The sequence below is a fragment of the Sinohyriopsis cumingii genome, chromosome 19, assembly GCF_028554795.1.
Source record: "Sinohyriopsis cumingii isolate HCF-2022 chromosome 19, ASM2855479v2, whole genome shotgun sequence".
Taxonomy (NCBI): Eukaryota; Metazoa; Mollusca; class Bivalvia; order Unionida; family Unionidae; genus Sinohyriopsis; species Sinohyriopsis cumingii.
Genome location: NC_142979.1, coordinates 17,713,431 through 17,732,553, shown reverse-complemented (window position 1 = coordinate 17,732,553; position 19,123 = coordinate 17,713,431). Strand labels below are relative to the sequence as shown.

The following is a 19,123-nucleotide window of genomic DNA, read 5'->3' as shown; positions in this document are numbered from 1 at the left end:
AAACAATGTCTGTTTTAGCTACTCGCCGACGGGGGTGTTAATAATTAAACAAACACACTGGGATCAAATCGTCCACGCTTTTTGATATAACATATGGTAAATAAATTAAAAGTGTCATTAAGCCTCTTTGTTGTTTACCAGTTGTATGTAACAATCACAGTTTATTGTTTGCTGTGCAAATACAGTTGACATTTTTAAGCTGTGGACAGTATAGAGCTTCAAAGAATCCAGGCAAACAAAGGTTACAGACTTCTTCATGAAATTGACATAATAAATGTATGTACAGTACATACATGTACATGAACATAGTGTGATGTGTTCGGTGTGTTAATTGTCTAAACTTCTATTTACTGTATATGTACATACAAGCACATGTTATAATAATGTGAAATAAACACAAATTAATAGATGAGTAGTAAGGTGGGATACCCTAGGGACAATGGGAATTAGCATTAAAAACACCCCTGGGACAATCTGGGGACAATGGAAATTTAACATGGAGAAAAATCGTGGGACAATCTGGGGACAAGGGGAATTAGCATTACATGGGAATAGAGTTTGGGACTGTCTAGGGACAAGGGAAAATTGAACATGGGGGAATAAAGTGTGGGTCTGTCTAGGGACAAGGGGAATTGAACATGGGATTTTTTATTTTAAATTTTTTTAAATTTAAATTTATATTTAAATTTAAAAAAGGGGTAGGCAATTGAAAAGTCATTCTCTTTTCGAGAAATATGGCTGGCCCTGAAAAGGGCCTTTGGGTTTATGTTAATGTATTCATTAACATAAAGGGTACCGCATTGGTCTTCTTCTTGTCCTTAGGCTGCGTCTCACTGTTGGCCCGTAAATCAGGACTCTTTTGAGGCATCCTTGCCTCTCCACGTAAATCCTACGTATCCACAGGCTGGTGTTTGTCCTGTGGACAACGGTCCACTTGGATCGGACATACATGAGCATGTCCGTCCGGAACATCATGGAAGACACAAGCATAGAAGATTGCACATCGGTCCACATCTTGAAGCGACGAGAACAGGTGAATCAATGCAGTGAACTGCGCTTATTTATAGGTAGAGGTAGGATTGAAACGGATTGAGTTCATTCACCAATCCTAACACGCGTTACAAAATTCAGTCAGCCCGCATCCAATTCGAAGAGAGCAGTCTGTGACGTCACGTAGTCTATATAGATTCGCTAGCGCTTGTGTGCAGTCAATCAATGCGACAGTGATTCAACATGACGGAAACTCAGAAAACGATCCATTGGGGTGCACCAACAGGGGAGACTGCCCAAGGGAACCCGGACTTACTTTCAGAAGAGGTGAATTGGGATTTTGTGGATTTTCTCTCCTCGCAAGAATTTGTTCCGGAACCTTCGTTACCTTCTTCATTACCGCAAGTGGAGAATTTTAGACAGAGACAGAAAGAAGAATTGGAGAAATTTATACAACGACAAAAGGAAGCGGAACAGGCTTTTCTCATACAGCAACAGCAGCAAGAAGAAGACGTAAGAAAAAAACAACAGCAACAACAGCAAGAAGAAGTAGCAGCAAAGAAACAGGAGGGTGAAAATCAAACGGTCACGGTACTGTTGGACATTTTAGCGGAGTTAAGAAGTCTGAAACAAATGTATCAGACTTCTTTATTACGACCGAAGAGAATACGACCTTCATGAGCTAAACACGTCAACCCTGTGACTAAGCCTACCGTACCACCCTTAGTGATTTCAAACCAATCATCATCATCAACATTACGCAGTCCAGAAGTAGGCCTTGGCCGTGGAAAAGGCATAAGGCAGTTAAAGTTGATTGCTTAAACTCACCCTTACACCGAAATAAAAAGGCCCTTTTCAGGGCCAACCACATTTCTCGAAAAGAGATAGCCCTTCAATTTTGCCAATAACTCAAAAGAATAACCCACCCATTTTACCCTTATAGTACGTGTCTTTTTGTATGAGTGCGTGAGTGTAGCTTCTTATTTTAAAATCAAAACTCAAAGACACTTACCTTATATCATTAATTTATTCTTTTCTCCATTGTTACAATCCAATTTACAATTCACAACAAAACACTTTAATTAAAAGTTCACTAACTTCTTCTTTTTCCTTTTTTAGTCTCTCTGTTTTTTGAATTTTTTCACCGTCACACTCTTTTCCTCTTCCTCCTCCTCCTCGCTTTCTTCCCTTCTTCTTTTTTCTCCTGTTTCTTTTTCTTCACCTGTCTTCTTTCTTCCTCAGAATAATCCCTCTCTTCCTCTGAAGAATCCCTCTCTTCCTCTGAACAATCCCTCTCTTCTTCTGAAGAATTCCTCTTTTCTTCTGATTCCTCTTGTTTCTCTTTTGGGCAATCTGGAGACCAATGTCCTTTTTCTTTACAATAATAACAGGTATCTTGACTTTTCTCTTTTTTAGCCCCTGTTTTCTTTCTTTTTTGACGGTCTGGACACTCTGAAGACCAATGCCCTTTCTTCTGACAGGTATAGCAAGTATCTTGACTTTTATCTCGAAAGGAAGGAGAGTAGTCCGTGGCCTGGTCTGAAGAGAATTTTCTAATGACCCCTCGCAAAGCTCTGACGAAACGTTCGATTTGGTTAGTCTCTTCAATCGTTGTGCTCGGCTTGAGAGTGAAATGAATAGTGAAAAGGACAAGACACACACCCTTTTTATATACGCTGGTCTGCCATGACTATAAATTAGTCTATGGTGTTTAAACTTGAGTCATTTGACGTTTTGCACTCAAGATGAAACGATCCTATTCATTCGAGAAGAAAGAAGAAGAAAGTAAGAGGCAGAAACGTGATCTATCGCCTCGAACCAGGGCTGAAATCCTGGCACAAATTCATGCCAGTGATTTTGAAGAGGACATGAGTGAACCGGAATTTGAAACCTCTAAACCAAGTTCACCACCCTTAGTCAACCCTGAAAAATACTATTCCATTCGAGAGACGGAAAAGCGCTCCTCTAGAAAATTTAGAACCACGGCTTACACCTACACGGTGAAGTTTAAAGATTTCAAGGCCGACGTACCCTTGGAGAAAGCAGAAGGGTTTATCACCGAGATGTGGGATTCTTTGCACTCAAGCGACAATGTCAACCCAAAGAAGACGATCGCTTGACACTACCCATAGATCACGACGGTTTGAAATCCCCTGTTTGGATCGAGTTTAGCAGACCCGCAGAATTGACTGCTTCCAAAGTCATGGACAAGATTCAACACGTACAACAATCCAATGACCAGTTTGACATCACGGATGGTAAAGCCACACTGAAAATGGCCCACGTCTCTCCTCCTCAAGGGACTGGACGCAAAAAGATGTTATTGGTGGACGACCTTCGCAACACCAAAACAAGTCTCGTCCGAATTAACAACCCTCAAGACCAGATGTGTTTAGCCCGTGCCATCGTGGTGGGACGAACCTATGCCAACAAGAACGACACGGTAGAATGGAAAAGAACCTGGGAGAACATTCGAAAATCGAACCGAACCAAACAACGAAACGAAGCAGAACTCCTGTTGCAACAAGCTGGCCTGTCCAAAGACACACCCTGTGGCATTCCTGAGATGCAAAAATTGCAAGATGCCTTAGCTCCACGCTACACCTTGAAAGTGCACCCTCAAGAAATGCGCAGGCCTCTGTTGTTTCGAGGCCAAGATTTTAAGGATGGAAAATACATTCACGTTTATCATCACGATGAACATTTCGATACCATTACCAGTATCACTGCATTCCTGGGATACGGTTATTATTGTGAGAAATGTGATTATGGTTATAATAATCGAGAGCAACACAAGCATTGTGGATGGAAATGCCCAGGATGTTTGGCCTCTCCACCCTGTCTGAGCGAAGAACCAGTGCCTTGTTCAACTTGTCTGCGCACGTTTGTCAGCCCTACCTGTTACCAACAACACTTGAAAACACAAGGTTCACAGAAGAAATGTGCTTGTCAACTCCTGAGATTGTGCCCTACGTGTGGACAAGGCATACTTACCAATAATGCCAAGGCACACGTATGTCGAGGAAAGAAAAAATGTCACATTTGTCACCACATCGTGGACTTGGAACACGAATGTTACGTGCAAAAAACCCAACCCCCACCAGAGAAAGAGGACGGTCACAAGAAGAAAGGCAATTTCATCTTTTTCGATTTCGAATGCATGCAAGAGACTGGCATTCACATTCCTAATTTTTGCGTGGCTCATCGAGCGTGCGAGAAGTGCATTCAAGAACCTATCTTCAGTCATTGCCCTCACTGCAGCAAGATTCCTGGAGGGCGTGAAAAAATCTTTCGGGGACCGAACACGTTAGCCGATTTTGCCCAATGGGTTTTAGACCCCATCGACAAGACGTGGAGCCAAGAGGACATCGAACGTTACGGAGATTGTCATCGTCATGCCACGGTGATGGCTCACAATTTCTCCGGATACGATGGACAGTTTCTTTTGAGGTACTATACGGAACAAGGCAGCGAACGTCCTAAAGTGACTTTGAACGGAGCCAAAATCATTTTCATGCAAGTGGGACAAGTGCAGTTTAAAGATTCGATGAGCTATTTGGCCATGCCTTTGAGTCGAATGCCTAAAACGTTTGGAATGACAGAAATGGCTAAAGGGTACTTTCCACACTTTTTCAATACGGAAGCCAATCAACACGCCGTTCTACCCCATTTACCTGAGGCTCACTATTACGACCCCGACAACATGCGTACCGAACAACGAGAAGCTTTCTACGCTTGGTACCAGGCTCACGCCTCGGACCCCTTCGACTTTCAGGAAGAAATGTTAAAGTATAGTCGTTCCGACGTGGACATTTTACGACGTTGCTGTGGAAAATTTCGAGAACTGTTCATGGAACACGGAGGGGTCGATCCTTTGAAAGAAGCTTGCACCATTGCCAAAGCGTGTTCCTTAGTGTACCGCCAACGATTCATGCCTGAAAACACCGTGGCTGTCATCAGTCCTCAAACGACCAACTATGTCAAGCGTCAATACTCGGTCAAAGCCCTACGTTGCTTACATTACTTGTGCGACAAAGAAGATAAATGGATTCAGCATGCCCGCAACGGAGGAGGCGAAAAGACCATCGGAACGTATTCGGTCGATGGCTGGGACTTAGAAAACCCAAAGATCGTGTACGAGTTTAACGGTTGCTTATTTCACGGATGTCCCGTCTGTTACCCTGACCGTGACACTAAAAATCAGTTTTTACAACGGACCATGGAAGACCTGTACCAGGACACTTGTCAGCGACGCCTAAAGTTGGAACAGGAAGGATACCAAGTGGTGGAAATGTGGGAACACGAGTACGATCACCGTATGAAAACCGATCCCGAGTTTAAACGCCTCGTGGAAAGTTACCAGTTCATGGACCCGCTGAACCCGAGGGATAGTTTGTACGGAGGAAGGACCAATGCCACCTGTTTGCTGTACCAAGCCGACGAAGAGAAAGGAGAAGAAATCAAATACTTGGACGTGTGTTCGCTGTATCCCTACATGTGCAAATATTGTCCCTTTCCTGTAGGGCACCCGCAATTGCTGACGGAACACATCGACCTGAAAAATATTCGACAATACGAAGGCTTGATCAAGTGCAAAGTTTTGCCTCCCACGAACCTATACCATCCCGTCTTACCTCACCATTGTCAAGGCAAACTGATGTTTCCCTTGTGCCGTACTTGTGCCGAAACGTGCAACCAAGACCAACCTTGTCAGCACAGCCAGGAAGAACGTGCCTTGACGGGAACCTGGGTCAGCGTAGAATTGTTCAAAGCTCTGGACATGGGATACCAACTGTTAGAAGTGTACGAAATTTGCCACTTTCCCAAGACACAACAATACCACAAGGGTGATCCCAGTCAGAAAGGCATTTTCGCTGACTACGTGGATGCCTTTTTGAAACTGAAGCAAGAAGCCAGCGGCTATCCTTCCTGGTGTCACACTCCCGAAGACCAAATAAAATTCAAAGAGAAATACTACGAACAAGAAGGCATCTCTTTAGACCACATCGAGAAAAACAATGGCAGGCGATCGTTAGCCAAAGTGATGTTAAATTGCTTGTGGGGTAAAATGGCACAACGACCGTGTTTACCCAAGACGGAATATTTGACAGAACCTTCCCGCTACTTCCAGATGATTCACGACAGAACCAAATACATGAAACACGTGGACGTCGTTCGCGAGGATTTGATCTTGGTCAATTACGAAGAAGATCTGGACTTTGTACAAGACGACCCTTTTGGAAATGTCATCATTGCGGCTTACGTGACAGCTCATGCTCGCTTAAAATTGTACGAAGCTTTAGAACTGTTAGAAGAACGCGTCCTGTACTTTGACACGGACAGTTGCATTTACATCCATCACCCGATTCAACATCATCCTGACATCGAAGGAGACCGTTTAGGAGCCTGGACAGACGAGCATCCCGACGACAAGATTCTAAGTTTCGTCAGTGGTGGTCCCAAACATTACGGCTACGAATACCGTGACAAACAAGGAGAAGTGCACACGACGTGCAAAGTGAAAGGACTGACTCTGAATCATCGTACCAGTCGAGTGGTCAACTTTGGGGTATTGAAAGAAGCCTTGCAATCGGGAGAGGATGGAAACTTTAAAGTGACCACCTATCAACCGAACAAGATTGTACGTTTACCCAGTCACCACATCGTCAGTCGGCCCCTAGAAAAAGTCTATCAAATCGTGTACCAGAAGCGAGTGAGACATCCCAATCACTTTACGTTGCCGTACGGTCACGTCGGTATTGGTTTGTATATAAAAAGGAACCCTAGGCAAGATTGATAGTTCATTGTGACTACCAAGACCGAGCGAACAAGATGAATACTTTCAGAGAAACACAGAACAAGTTGTTTAGAAAGGCACAATTCAAGTGTGAGACTTCGGAAGTGGAATGCAGTTGTGAGCCTTGCGATGGATACGATGCTGTACCTTGTGACCTTAGCGATGGCGTAAAGCATCATGGGAACTTTAGTGTCTCTACCCTTATCATGGAAAGTGATGATGTGCGTGTCAAACCTGTGGGATGCGAAAGTGATGCCGCTCGTCCTCTTGGACATTTTACTGAGTTTCGTTTTAAAGGGGAATGTTCACCTTCACGTCTACCCCCCTACGGATGTCATCCAGCCCTGAGCAAACTCCTGCCCATGTCACTCAACCCTCATCGAAACGAACCTGTGAAAGACGAATATTCGTTTCCTGTGCGTTTGTCGGAATACTGCGACTTTGAAAATCGTCTTCAATCGTTCAAAGGAAAATGGCCTAAGGATCTGGGAGGACCGACCCCCGAAGAATTAGCCAGAGCCGGATTTTTCTACTTGGGCGAAGGAGATAAAGTCAAGTGCTTCAGTTGCGGTGTGTCACTTCACCACTGGGAACCGCAAGATTCGGCCTACGTTGAACATGCTCGATGGTCACCGAATTGTCATTACTTACCCTTAGTGGGACCGAGACATTGAAGTAACTTCTTACCATAATCTGTTCATGGATACTTTACAAGAGAACATTCGTGCTTTGCCTGTGGAGTTGAGAGAACGCATTTACCGAGAGCTGGTCAAAATACAAGTGAAACGTAAAGAACAATTGCATCCGTTACGTCACCGGTGTTTGAACCACTGGTACCTGAAGGTTATACAAGGATTGATTCAATTGAAAGTGTTCCATCGGACAGACATTGATCAACGATCCTCTAGTTTTAAAAAGGATTGGTTTGGTATGGGCGATTCTACCTACATCATTGTAAACGTACTGCATCGAATTCCAGAGGAAGAGTTAACGAATTACCAACATCTTGAACACAATGTCAACTTGGTGAAAGAGGAAACTTCTGAACGAATTGTAATGTGTAGATTAGTGACTGAACGATTTAAATTCGACACTGAAGTAAAACCATGTTTGTGCAAACAGTACATTTCTTGTGTCAGACCAAAGAGGATTTAGTATGACTTATTCATGGATACTTTGCTAGAGAACATTCGTGCTTTGCCTGTGGAGTTGAGAGAACGCATTTACCGAGAACTGATCAAAATACAAGTGAAACGCAAACTCAGAGTGATTCATCCGTTTTTAAATTATGCTCTGTTCCAAGGTACAAGAAGACTGATTATGAGTGGATATTACATTAGGCACAAAGTTAAACGAAGCTATTGGCCACCACCCAACGATTCCAAAAACAGTGTATATACTTATGGATACTTTACAAGAGAACATTTTGGGCTTGCCTGAGGAGTTGAGAGAAACGATCTACCGAGAGCTGGTGAAAATACAAGTGAAACGTAAAGAACAATTGCATCCGTTACGTCACCAGATCTTTAACCACTGGTACCTGAATGGTATAAGAGGACTGATTCGTCAGAAATTTTTTCAGTGGTCAGACCTTGTTGAACACTTTCAGTTTGTGAATGATCATGGACCAGACGTTCGTAATTTTGGTTACTTCGAGATTCACTTACTGCAACGTATTGAGGAAGACGAGTTAAAGGATTACCAACATTTGTTACATGGAATCTGCTTAGAAAAAGACGAAACATCTAGACAAACTCTGACGTTTCAGTTACAGTATGTAACATTTAAATTCCCTACTGGAGAACGAACATGTTTGGTTAGAAATTACCTTTATTGCTTCCGAAACAAAGACACTATAAAATCAAGTTGCCATGCCACGGATTATGTCACATATCATTGAACAGATTCCGTGGAAGGAACTCAATGACCATATTCAAACCGTGGATCATTACCATCAACTATTACAAGAACTGTATCCATTCAATTTGGGACGACAAGTGGTGTGTGTCTTAGTGACTTGTTTTCTGGGATTTCGTTTACCAGCCGATTCTTTGTGGACTCTTTACGATCAGTACTTACCACCTCAATGGCCTTAAATGGTCACGAAAAACTCCTTTTGCTCAAAGCCTTGCGATTTCATCTGGATACTTCTCGACCTCAACAGGAAAAAAAGATTCGTCAACTTTTAGCTACCCAAGACGTGTATGACGATGTGTGTGTAGCTTGTGACTTACATCCCCATTGGACAGATGTCCGTGCCTGGAAAGAATGGGGTTTTGAGGCTTGGACCCAAGAAGTGGCCCAGTATGCACGAGAGTTGTTCAAGGAAAAAAGTTACTTTTCAACCCGTGTTAGTGACGGTCCCAGAAGAACCTGTCACCCAGGACGGGACTGTCGTAGACAGGCCTGAAAGACCCTTTCGGGAGGACACTTGTGTGACCTTACCCCCTACTATAGAACTGGTTAGAACATTACCCAAAACATGTTGTTGTACAGACACTTGTTTTTATTCCACGTTCATGGTTATCATGTACCTTTTATCCTTATACTCAAGCCTTTGGCTTTTATGTATTTTTGTCTTTCGTATTCATGTTTGAAAAAAAAACATTCAATAAACGTGTTCTGAAAAAGTATATAAACTCTTGTCTTGTTTGTTTTCGTGTCACAAGTCACATTTCTCACCTATGGCTACCTCTACTGTCTCTGCCCCCTCTTCCTCTACTGTCAAAATCATCGACGAACACTTAGATCGTGCCAGTTGGGAGGCTTTGTATCTTCGCCATCCCTTTAACATGCTCATTGCTGGACCTAGCGGTTCAGGCAAAACCGAATTCGTCAAACGTTTGATCGAACATAAACATCATTTGATCGATCGACCACCTCAACGGATCGTGTGGTGTTACAAAGAGTGGCAATCGGCGTACAGCCTCTTGCGAGAAAGTCAAGGCGATTCCATCGTGTTTGTGGAAGACATTCCTAAAGAAGACGACGGCATCGTCTCTGACTCCCGTCAAACCCATTTGGTCATTTTCGACGACATGTTAGGAGAAGACGAAGAAGAAATTAAACTGTGGTTCACGCGCAAAGGGCATCACCGTAATGCCAGTGTCGTTTACATCACCCAAAATTTGTTTCAACAAAGTAAAGCCCATCCCACCATCAGTCACAATGCGCATTACGTGGTCTTATTTAAAAGCCCTCGAGATAAATCGCAAGTGCAAGTCTTAGCCAAACAGTTAGTAACGCCTTGGCTGACTCAGGCGTACGACGATGCCACTCAAACTCCACACGCCTATTTACCCGTCGATTTGAAACCTACGACTCCCGAGGATTTGCAATTTCGTACCCACTTGTTTCACCACTGGTGCCAAGACGGAGGGCCTGTCCTGTACACGTCTCCGTCCTCGACTTCATTTCACTCCACATAAAAAAAATCTATAAAAACCTCAGACCCTTTTTCGTCTGTCTCACACAGTGTGAACATGACGTCCCTTCAGTCGCATCTTCCCGTCAAATTGATTCGTGCCTTGTATGGCATCAGTCGAGAAAAAAATCCACAAACACGAGCTCGTGTCTTAGAAGCTAGTCTCAAAGAAGTCTTACGATGGTTCACGGTGACGGCACGTCAATTACTCCAAGGAATCATTCAGATTCCTCATCAAACCCAACGCTTTTTCGATCGAAACAAAGTCGCTTTGGTCCAACTGGCCGATCCCCGCATCGACACTCAAACCAAAAAACAAATCATTTTGAAACCTGGAGGGAGCTGTACTCTAGGAGGGGTCATAATTCGCTCTCTCTTAAGACGGGATCCTAATGCCCCCAAAGTTATCCCCAAGACAAAAGTCCAACGAAGCCCCAAGAAGAAAAAGAAAAAGACCAGGTCCCCAAAAAGAACTTCTCCAGTGGCGGGACCCTCCTCTGACCAGACACCACCCCGGAAAAAGAAAAGAAGCCCCCAGAAAAAGAAACAGAGAAAAAGTCCCCAGAAAAAGAAAAGTCCACAGAAGAAAACTAGTCGCAAGAGAGGCACTTCAGCCAGGACGCAACTTTACACTCGCAAACCACGACCTGCCACAGCAGTGACTGCGTATCCGGCAGCCTCACATTTGTCCACTTCTCCGTTAATGACACCCAGAACTGAAGAGTACTTGGAGACGTTGATCACACCAAGAACTTCTCCGTTGATGACCCCCAAAAGAACTTCCCCAGTGGCAGGACCCTCCAATTTAGCGGCAGTGGCTGCTGCTCACAAAGTACCTTCTCCCAAAATCAAAGTCCATGAAAGATCGGGCATGTTATAAAGGTTACTGGATTTGTCCAAGCAAGAACTGGCTCGATTTAGTCCGTTGCGTACCCCTGCACGACGTGTCATGCTTGTCCTCAAACTGATACGCCGTAAAGACAATCAATGGCGACGCGTTCCAGTATAAAAAAGGCCTGTGACCAAGTAGGGTATCAGTGTTTTTTTTTGGTGCTCCTGAAGACTCAAAGATGTCACCCTCCAGAAAACCCCAAGGAAAGAAAAGGAAAGGACTGCCACCACGTTTAGCTAAACATGGGGACATGTTATATGTCCTGTCCAAAGCTTCTCCACCCCTACGAAAAAAACTCATTCAAACGGCCTCCAAAGAGGTCATCGATACCGTGTGCGAATGTTCTTTGAACGTTTTGAAAGGCACGATCCCTTTGTCCAAACACCAGAAACAATGCTTAGGCAAACATCGTCACGTTCTTCGCCAAATGGTTCAAAAGAACATTCCCATTCGTCAAAAAAAGAAGATGTTGGTCCAACGTGGAGGCATTTTGCCCCTCTTGTTAGGCCCTATACTGAAAGGAGTCTTGGGAACCATGTTGGGAGGACTGGTGGGAGCAAGATAAAAAGGCCCTCGGAAGTCCCAAGATCTCAGAATCAACCCCTGACAACCCCATGGAAGGATGAAAACTAGCTTTAGTGCCTTACAAACGATGGATGGAATACCATCAGTGGCAAGAACAACGCACCCCGCATTTACCTCCCAATCCCAATTTGAGCGAGATGTCCCAGTTACAACACGAATTGCAGTCCTTGATGGATCGCCAAGATTTGTCCGAAACAGAAAATTCGCAAAAGTACGGTCAACTCTTGCAACGACTGCAACTCTTTCACCAGAAAGCTTTAGACGAAACAGCTCTACCCACTCTGAAAGATTTTAAGACCTTGATGAAAAGTCCAGCACCATCACCAGTACCAGTACCACCACTACCAGTGACCAAGACAGAAAAAGGAGAAGAAGAAGAAGGGTTTCAAACTCCACCAGAAAAAGTATGCAAGTTAACAACACCACCTACCTCCAGAATTGGATGGATTAAAAAGATGATGGTCACCCCTTCTTCATCACAAGAGAAAAAGAAAGTGAAGACAGAAGTGAAGACAGAAGTGAAACAAGAACCGATATCCCCCGCTCAGACATCCTCCTCCTCGACACCTATTGCCGGTCGCACACGCAAAGCATTGCAATCCAAGAAAATACCACAAGAGAAAAAGAGTAACATCCTCCAAGAGTGGGTGCCTTATTAACACACCAACCAACACAAAAAATGGAAAAAGTCTTAGCCAGCATTTACTACGATCCCTCGCATCCTGCAGGTTACGCAGGAGTTCAAAAATTTTATCGTGCTGCCAAAACTCGACTGAAAAGTCTCCGTTTACCTCAAGTGCAACGATGGTTACAAGAACAAGCTACCTACACTTTACACAAACCCATTCGACGCAAGTTTGCCAGAAGTCGCACCCGAGTGGAAGGCATCGATCATCAATGGCAAGCCGATTTAGCCGATGTCTCTCATTTGGCCAGCTACAATCGTGGCTACAAATATTTGTTTTGTGTCATCGATGTCTTTTCCAAATTTGCCTGGGTCGTGCCCTTGACTTCCAAATCCAGCAGCGAGTTAGTGCGAGCCCTGCAACGGGTGTTGAAACAAAGCGGTCGTCACCCTCTTCGATGGCAAACGGACAAAGGCACCGAATTTCTGAACCAAGCTTTCCAAAAAGAATTAAAGAAACGTGACATTCATTTTTTTACCACCGAGAATCCCGAAACCAAAGCCAGCATCGTGGAACGTTTTCAACGCACTTTGAAAGAACGCATGTGGAAATATTTTACGCATCACCACACTCTGAAGTACATCGACATCTTACCGCACCTGGTACAAGCGTACAACCAATCTTACCATCGAAGCATCGGACGTGCCCCGCAAGACGTGACTCCCGAGAACGAAGTGTTGGTGTTTGAGCGCCTGTTTGGTACGTCCCCGACGAGGGCTGTCCCCAAGAAAAGTGGAGAGTTGACCGTAGGAGATTGGGTGCGCATTGGCAAAACCAAACGCACTTTTGACAAAGGTTACTTACCTAACTGGACGACCGAATTGTTTCGCGTCATTGGACGAGTGCATGGCCGTCATCCTGCCGTCTATAAATTGGAAGACATGAACGGAGAAGTGCTCAAAGGAACGTTTTATTTGCCCGAGTTACAACGTGTCACCAAAAAAGAAGACGACGTGTACGACATCGAAAGCATTCTCGAACGCAGAACCCGTAAAGTGGGCAAACGACGTGTCAAAGAAGTCAAAGTACGTTGGAAAGGATATCCACCCAGTTTTGATTCTTGGATCGACGCTTCACAAGTCATCGACTATAAAAAGAAGTGACCATCATGCCCTTTCACACAGCAGACGCAGCTACGTCGGTCACTCCTCCTTCACCTAGTTCTTCTCTGCAAGATTTACAAAAACAACCCTTGTGGGTGTGGTGTGGAGAACGTGTGCCTAAAACGCAAATCGTCTTTTTCTGCCAAATCTTCGTGGTGTATTGTGTCATCGGGGCAGCCATCGCCAATCTGAGTTTGCAACAAGGAGACAAACAATTGTGGACCATTTTATTGAGCAGTTGCATCGGTTACCTGCTTCCCAATCCCTCCCTGAAATTCTCCTCGAACGGGAACCACGGGAACCTTGTGTCCAGTGCCAGTTTCAGTCACCACTCCAACAACAACAACCAGTACCCCATTTTGGGCGGAGATACGCCTCTGACGTCCAGTAATATCCCCTTGGACAGCCACAGAACTCTGGAATTATGAGTCACCAAAACCAATTTTACTTAACCTTACCCAGTGACAGTTCCATGGAGGTGTTTCCCAAGAACACGTTGTGCTGTTACACGGCTAAATTACCTCATGCCATCCCCTTAGATCACGAAGCCCATTGGGAAGTGGCTTTAGTAGAAATGATTCACCCGACCCAAGTCCTCAATGTCCTTCCCAATCAAAACTTTTTTGATGTGGAAGTTCATGACGAACAATTGCAACAGTGGATGGATAGCAATGTCAAATATGACAAGAAAACCCTTTTACAAAATCAAAGGTACACCACCTATCACTTGTCCATTCTCCCAGGATATTATTTTAGTGGTCATCATTTGGTCAGCACCATAGCCTCCAGGTTTAATGGCGTGTTTGGGAAAGCTTTTGAGCATGTCAACAAAAGTGTCACCATGGAGTACCACAAAATAGCTCGTCGCTTCTCGATGAAATTTGAGCGGAGTAAAATCATGTCCATTTTATTTTGTCCTGAATTGTACGACATGTTGGGCGGAGACATGGACATGAGAATGGCCATGATCAAGAAAAACGAATTACCCATCGTTTACGACAACGAGTCTTTTAGTAAGTTATTTCGTGCCCCGGTAGAACTGAACCAAGGACTGAATTTGATGTTTGTGTACTCCGATGTGGTGGAGTACAACGTGGTGGGACACACCTCCGTGCCGTTACTGCGTGTCATTCCTTTCAAAGTGGATTCTGCCACGAACGCTGACGAGGAAGGTGGAAACACTTACCACGTTCACCGCGAATTTGTCCATCCTCACTATTTGCCTGTCAGTAAGTCGTATTTGGACACGGTCAACATTGCTATTAAAGGAGGTCTGGGACAAAATATTCCATTCACCAAAGGAAAAGTCACGGTGAAACTCCATTTTCGAAAACGGTTTTCACACGATTCGTAAGTCATGTATCCAGTGTACCGAGGGGTTGCTCGACAGCGAGGACACGGTTTAGGAGATATGTTAAAATCGGCCTTTCGTTCGGTGGCCCCGGTGTTGAAACCGATGGTGACAGGCGGATTGCACGCCTTGAAAGATGCGGCACTGACGCAAGGCAAAGAATTTCTCCAAAATGTCATCATCGACAAACAAAACCCTAAAGAAGCCTTCATGAGGGCAGGCAAAAATGTCTTGCTGCAAACGGGCAAAGACATTTTAGGCCGACGAGACACACCTATAAATGCCCTGCACGCTACCGAGTCAGGCATTCAGCAAGGACAAGGCAGAAAGAGACGACGAAGAAAACACCCTTTCACCAGACTTCAAGCTAGAAAGGCCACGAAAAGAAGAACCGTTCGAGACTTAGACGTTTTCGATTATTGAGAAAGAACAAAGAAATGATGCACCGAGAGTCTTGCGCTTCTTCCAAGTCGGAACAGGATCTGTTTGCCATGCCCCCCACCATGATGACCATGCAAGAATCCCAGTGGGTGGAATTTCACCCCGTCTCCTCTTTGACAGATTCCGCTCCCATCGAGTTTGAAATCAAAGGACAGCGCGAAGATTACATCGATCTGAATAGCAGTTACTTGTACCTGAAAGTCAAAATTCTAGATAAGACTGGAGGTGCTATAGACGATGAAGCAGTAGCTCCCGTCAACAATTTCATGCATTCCTTGTTCAGTGGAGTGGACTTGTACTTGAATAACAAACTGGTCAGCAGCAGCATGGATACTTACCCTTATCGTGCCTACCTGGAAAATCTCTTGACGTACGGAATAGATGCCAAGAACACTCATCTCAATGCCTGTGTGGTATGGGAAGCTGACGAACCTACCAAGTTTGAAATATTGGAAACTGATGAAAAGAAAGACAACACTGATGGATTTCTAGAACGAAGAAAGAGAATCACGGGAGTCGACACAAGTTTAGAACTGATGGATCGTTTGCATTTGGACATGTGGTTGCAAGAAAAGTATTTGCTGAACGGGGTAGATGTCCGCCTGAGACTGAATCGTAGCAGTACCGCTTTCCATTTATTGGCTGATAGTGACGGTTACAAAACCAAAATCCAAGAAGCCAGACTCTACGTACGCCGTGTGGAAGTGTTACCTAAAGTGGGAAACGACATCAGTCAGACGTTGAGCAGAACGACCGCCAAGTATCCCATACGACGCGTGGAAGTGAAAACCTTCACCATTCCCAAGGGACAGCGATCCATGATCGAAGATCATCTGTTCCAAGGACAGTTACCCAAACGTTTGATCGTTGGTATCGTCGAGAATACAGCCTTCAACGGAGCTGCCGAAAAAAATCCTTTCTACTTTCAACACTTTGGCGTGTCCAAAATCGAAGTCAGTCGCGATGGCAAAACCTTGTGTACCCGACCGTTTGAACCTGACTTTACCAAGAAGAATTACTTGAGATCGTACTTGTCCCTGTACGAAGCCACCGGACAGTTAGGAACCAATACCAGTCACGGTATTACGTACGAGGATTATGCAGGAGGCTACGCTTTGTGGGCTTTTGATTTCACTCCAGACCAAGGCAGCGACGAGGGACATTTCCACCCTATAAAATCCGGCCAGATTCGTGTGGAAATTCAGTTTAAAGACCGAGACCCTGATGAAACGGTGAACGTCATCCTGTATGCAGAATTCGATAATACGATAGAAATCAACAGTTTGAGAGAAGTCATCCTAGATTACTAGAAACCATGGAAGACTGTTATCCCTCTTTACCTAGTGGAGAAACTTTGGACATGAAATGTGAGGAGACTGTGGAAGAAGAAGAAGTGTTCATGATGAAATCGAGATGGCCAGAACAAGAAGCCCATTTAGTCTGCTGTTTTGCCAAACACTTGGTCGAAAAAATGACGGAATTGATCAAGAAAAATTGCTATGGATGTCAAAACGATCATCCCAGTCAAATTCAACACGATAAATGCCTGATGTTGAGTCAAGAAGAAAAATTGGACGAGTATCTGGACGAACCTTGGAGTCTCATCTCGAACAAAGACGTGTTGCATCAGTGGTATAAAGACTTGCGTGAACATTCTTGTCCACCATTAACCACTCAAGAGATCCATCGTATCGAAGCTCTCCTGAATCAGAGTGAGGAAACAGAACGAATAACCGTTTATTCGTCAGACAATTTCAAGCAAAAAGTCAGGATCGAATTGACGACTTATTATTACCTGTGAAGAAGAAAAAAACATGGATACCTGGGAACTTTATTACCTTTTGAACCACAGTTCGTATACGGCTACTTGGAATCCTGTCGTCTGTGCTAAAGATGAACTCCCTCATCGCAAACCTAAAGACCATCAAGCTTACGTGATCAACACGGACGACAGTCATCTCCCAGGAACCCACTGGGTAGCCGTCTACTTTCCTCAAGAAGGATGTGTGGAATATTTCGATTCGTACGGATTGCCCCCTTTCGAAGACGATATCATCGACTTTATGAGAAGAAATGCTCAAACCACCCGATTCAATAATGTGAAATTACAAGGCACAGATTCCTTGGTGTGTGGACAGTACTGTGTGTATTTTCTGCATCATCGCAGCCTGGGCTATCCGTTAGAACATTTAGTGACTCATTTTGATCCTCGTTCTTCTACTAGAAACGATGTGAAAGTAGATCGATGGTTTTGTGACCATTATGCTTATCTTTTGTCTCAAGCTAGGAAACGTAGTGTCCATCAATGGCCTAATGATTTCCAACAGTGGAAATCACAATTTCATTTACAACGTTGTCAGCCCTGTTTAAAGTAGATTGTCAATTGAGAAAAAATGTTTGTGATTTGAAAAAAAATGTTTGATGTTATATTGTTGGATTATTGTTAAAAAATGTTAGAGTTGTTGTTGTTTAGTGTAAAGTGATTTTTTGAATAAAAAATGTTGTGTTTTGAAAAAAATGCCTTTGTGGTTTGTTTAGCTATAAGAATGTTGGATTGATGCTCTTTCATTTCTTACTATCCCTCTCATGACACTCACTGAACGTTGCGGCTCGAAAACCGTGTGGGGATGTTTTCCTTCACGTCCGCGCTTTGACTTTAAGAACCGGGGTTGTTTCCAGTCTAACCATCCATTGTCGACTCATCCTCCTAAGAAGATGTGCTCCAAACTAGCTAAGCTAAACGAAGCCTAAGTGAATTTGCATAGGGTCAGACACAGTCTGATACCGAAGACAGAAGAAATAGAGAATGTGAGAATGTTAAAAATCACTGAAGACCTGATAGAAGAACTCTTCAGAGAAGAAATGAACAGGGAAAAAGAAGAATGGACAGAGAAGTACAGACTTCAGAGACAGCAGCAACAGCAGCAACAACAGCAACAACAACAACAACAACAGCAGCAGCAACCTGAACGTGACAGAGGCTTTGTCGATTGCCGTATCGACACCAAAGAGTTCTTCTTCTCTTTCCGAAGAAGCAGACCTATCGTCAGAAAGTCAATCCTCAGAGGACATCGCATTCTTAGAAACTAAAAAAGAATGCCATAGCAAACAAAAACAACAGCCCTTTTCAGGGCTACCCAATACTCTAGAAAAAAAATAACGATCCATTTGCCAATGTGTATAGGTAGAGTAGTGTGAATATAAACACTAACTCTTTCTTAAAAAAATGTGAGGGTATGTGATTGTGTGTTTGTGTTAGTAAGTGCTCAAGTACGTTGGTAAGGATAGTAGATTAAAATGATGTCTTTTTTGGTGTTTGAGGTGTATATTTGGGGTTAGATTGGATTGCTTTGCGTATGTGGATAGTCTATGGAAGTGATTTATAAAAAATTTTTAGAATAGGAATGGGTAGCATAAAAAGTGAGTGAGTGTTTCTTTTAGGTCCGCGCGTTGTTTTTTGGTCATGATCTAGGTAAGATCAATTTTATGTTTTTCAGGGGATGTTTTCCTTCACGTCCGCGCTTTCACTATAAATTGAAACTCGTTCGGCAGTCCAGCTACCCTTGTTGATTGATGAACACCAAAAATGAACACGAGACTGGAGAAACTGTCGGAACTTCATGTGCATCTGGAATATGCCAGGCGCATATTAAATGAACTGGCCGCGGAAGCCATTGTGGAGGAGGGAAGGATAAGAGAGGAGGAGGAAAGAAGAAACAAAGAAGAGGAGGAGAGAAGATATAAAGAAGAAGAGGAAAGAAGATACAAAGAGGAGGAGAGAAGATACAAAGAAGAGGAGGAGGAGGAAAAGGAGAGAAGAAGAAATTTCAGAATCCCAGAAACCGAAAATTGGG

At 43.9% G+C, this 19,123-nt stretch overlaps 1 protein-coding gene across 1 annotated transcript in view; it reads right to left on the bottom strand.

The window, feature by feature from the left end:
- The window catches only part of LOC149775209 (atrial natriuretic peptide receptor 1-like), a 194,139-nt gene that overhangs the window by 163,687 nt on the left and 11,329 nt on the right, over positions 1-19,123 (bottom strand). The gene's annotated exons all lie outside the window — the stretch shown is intronic.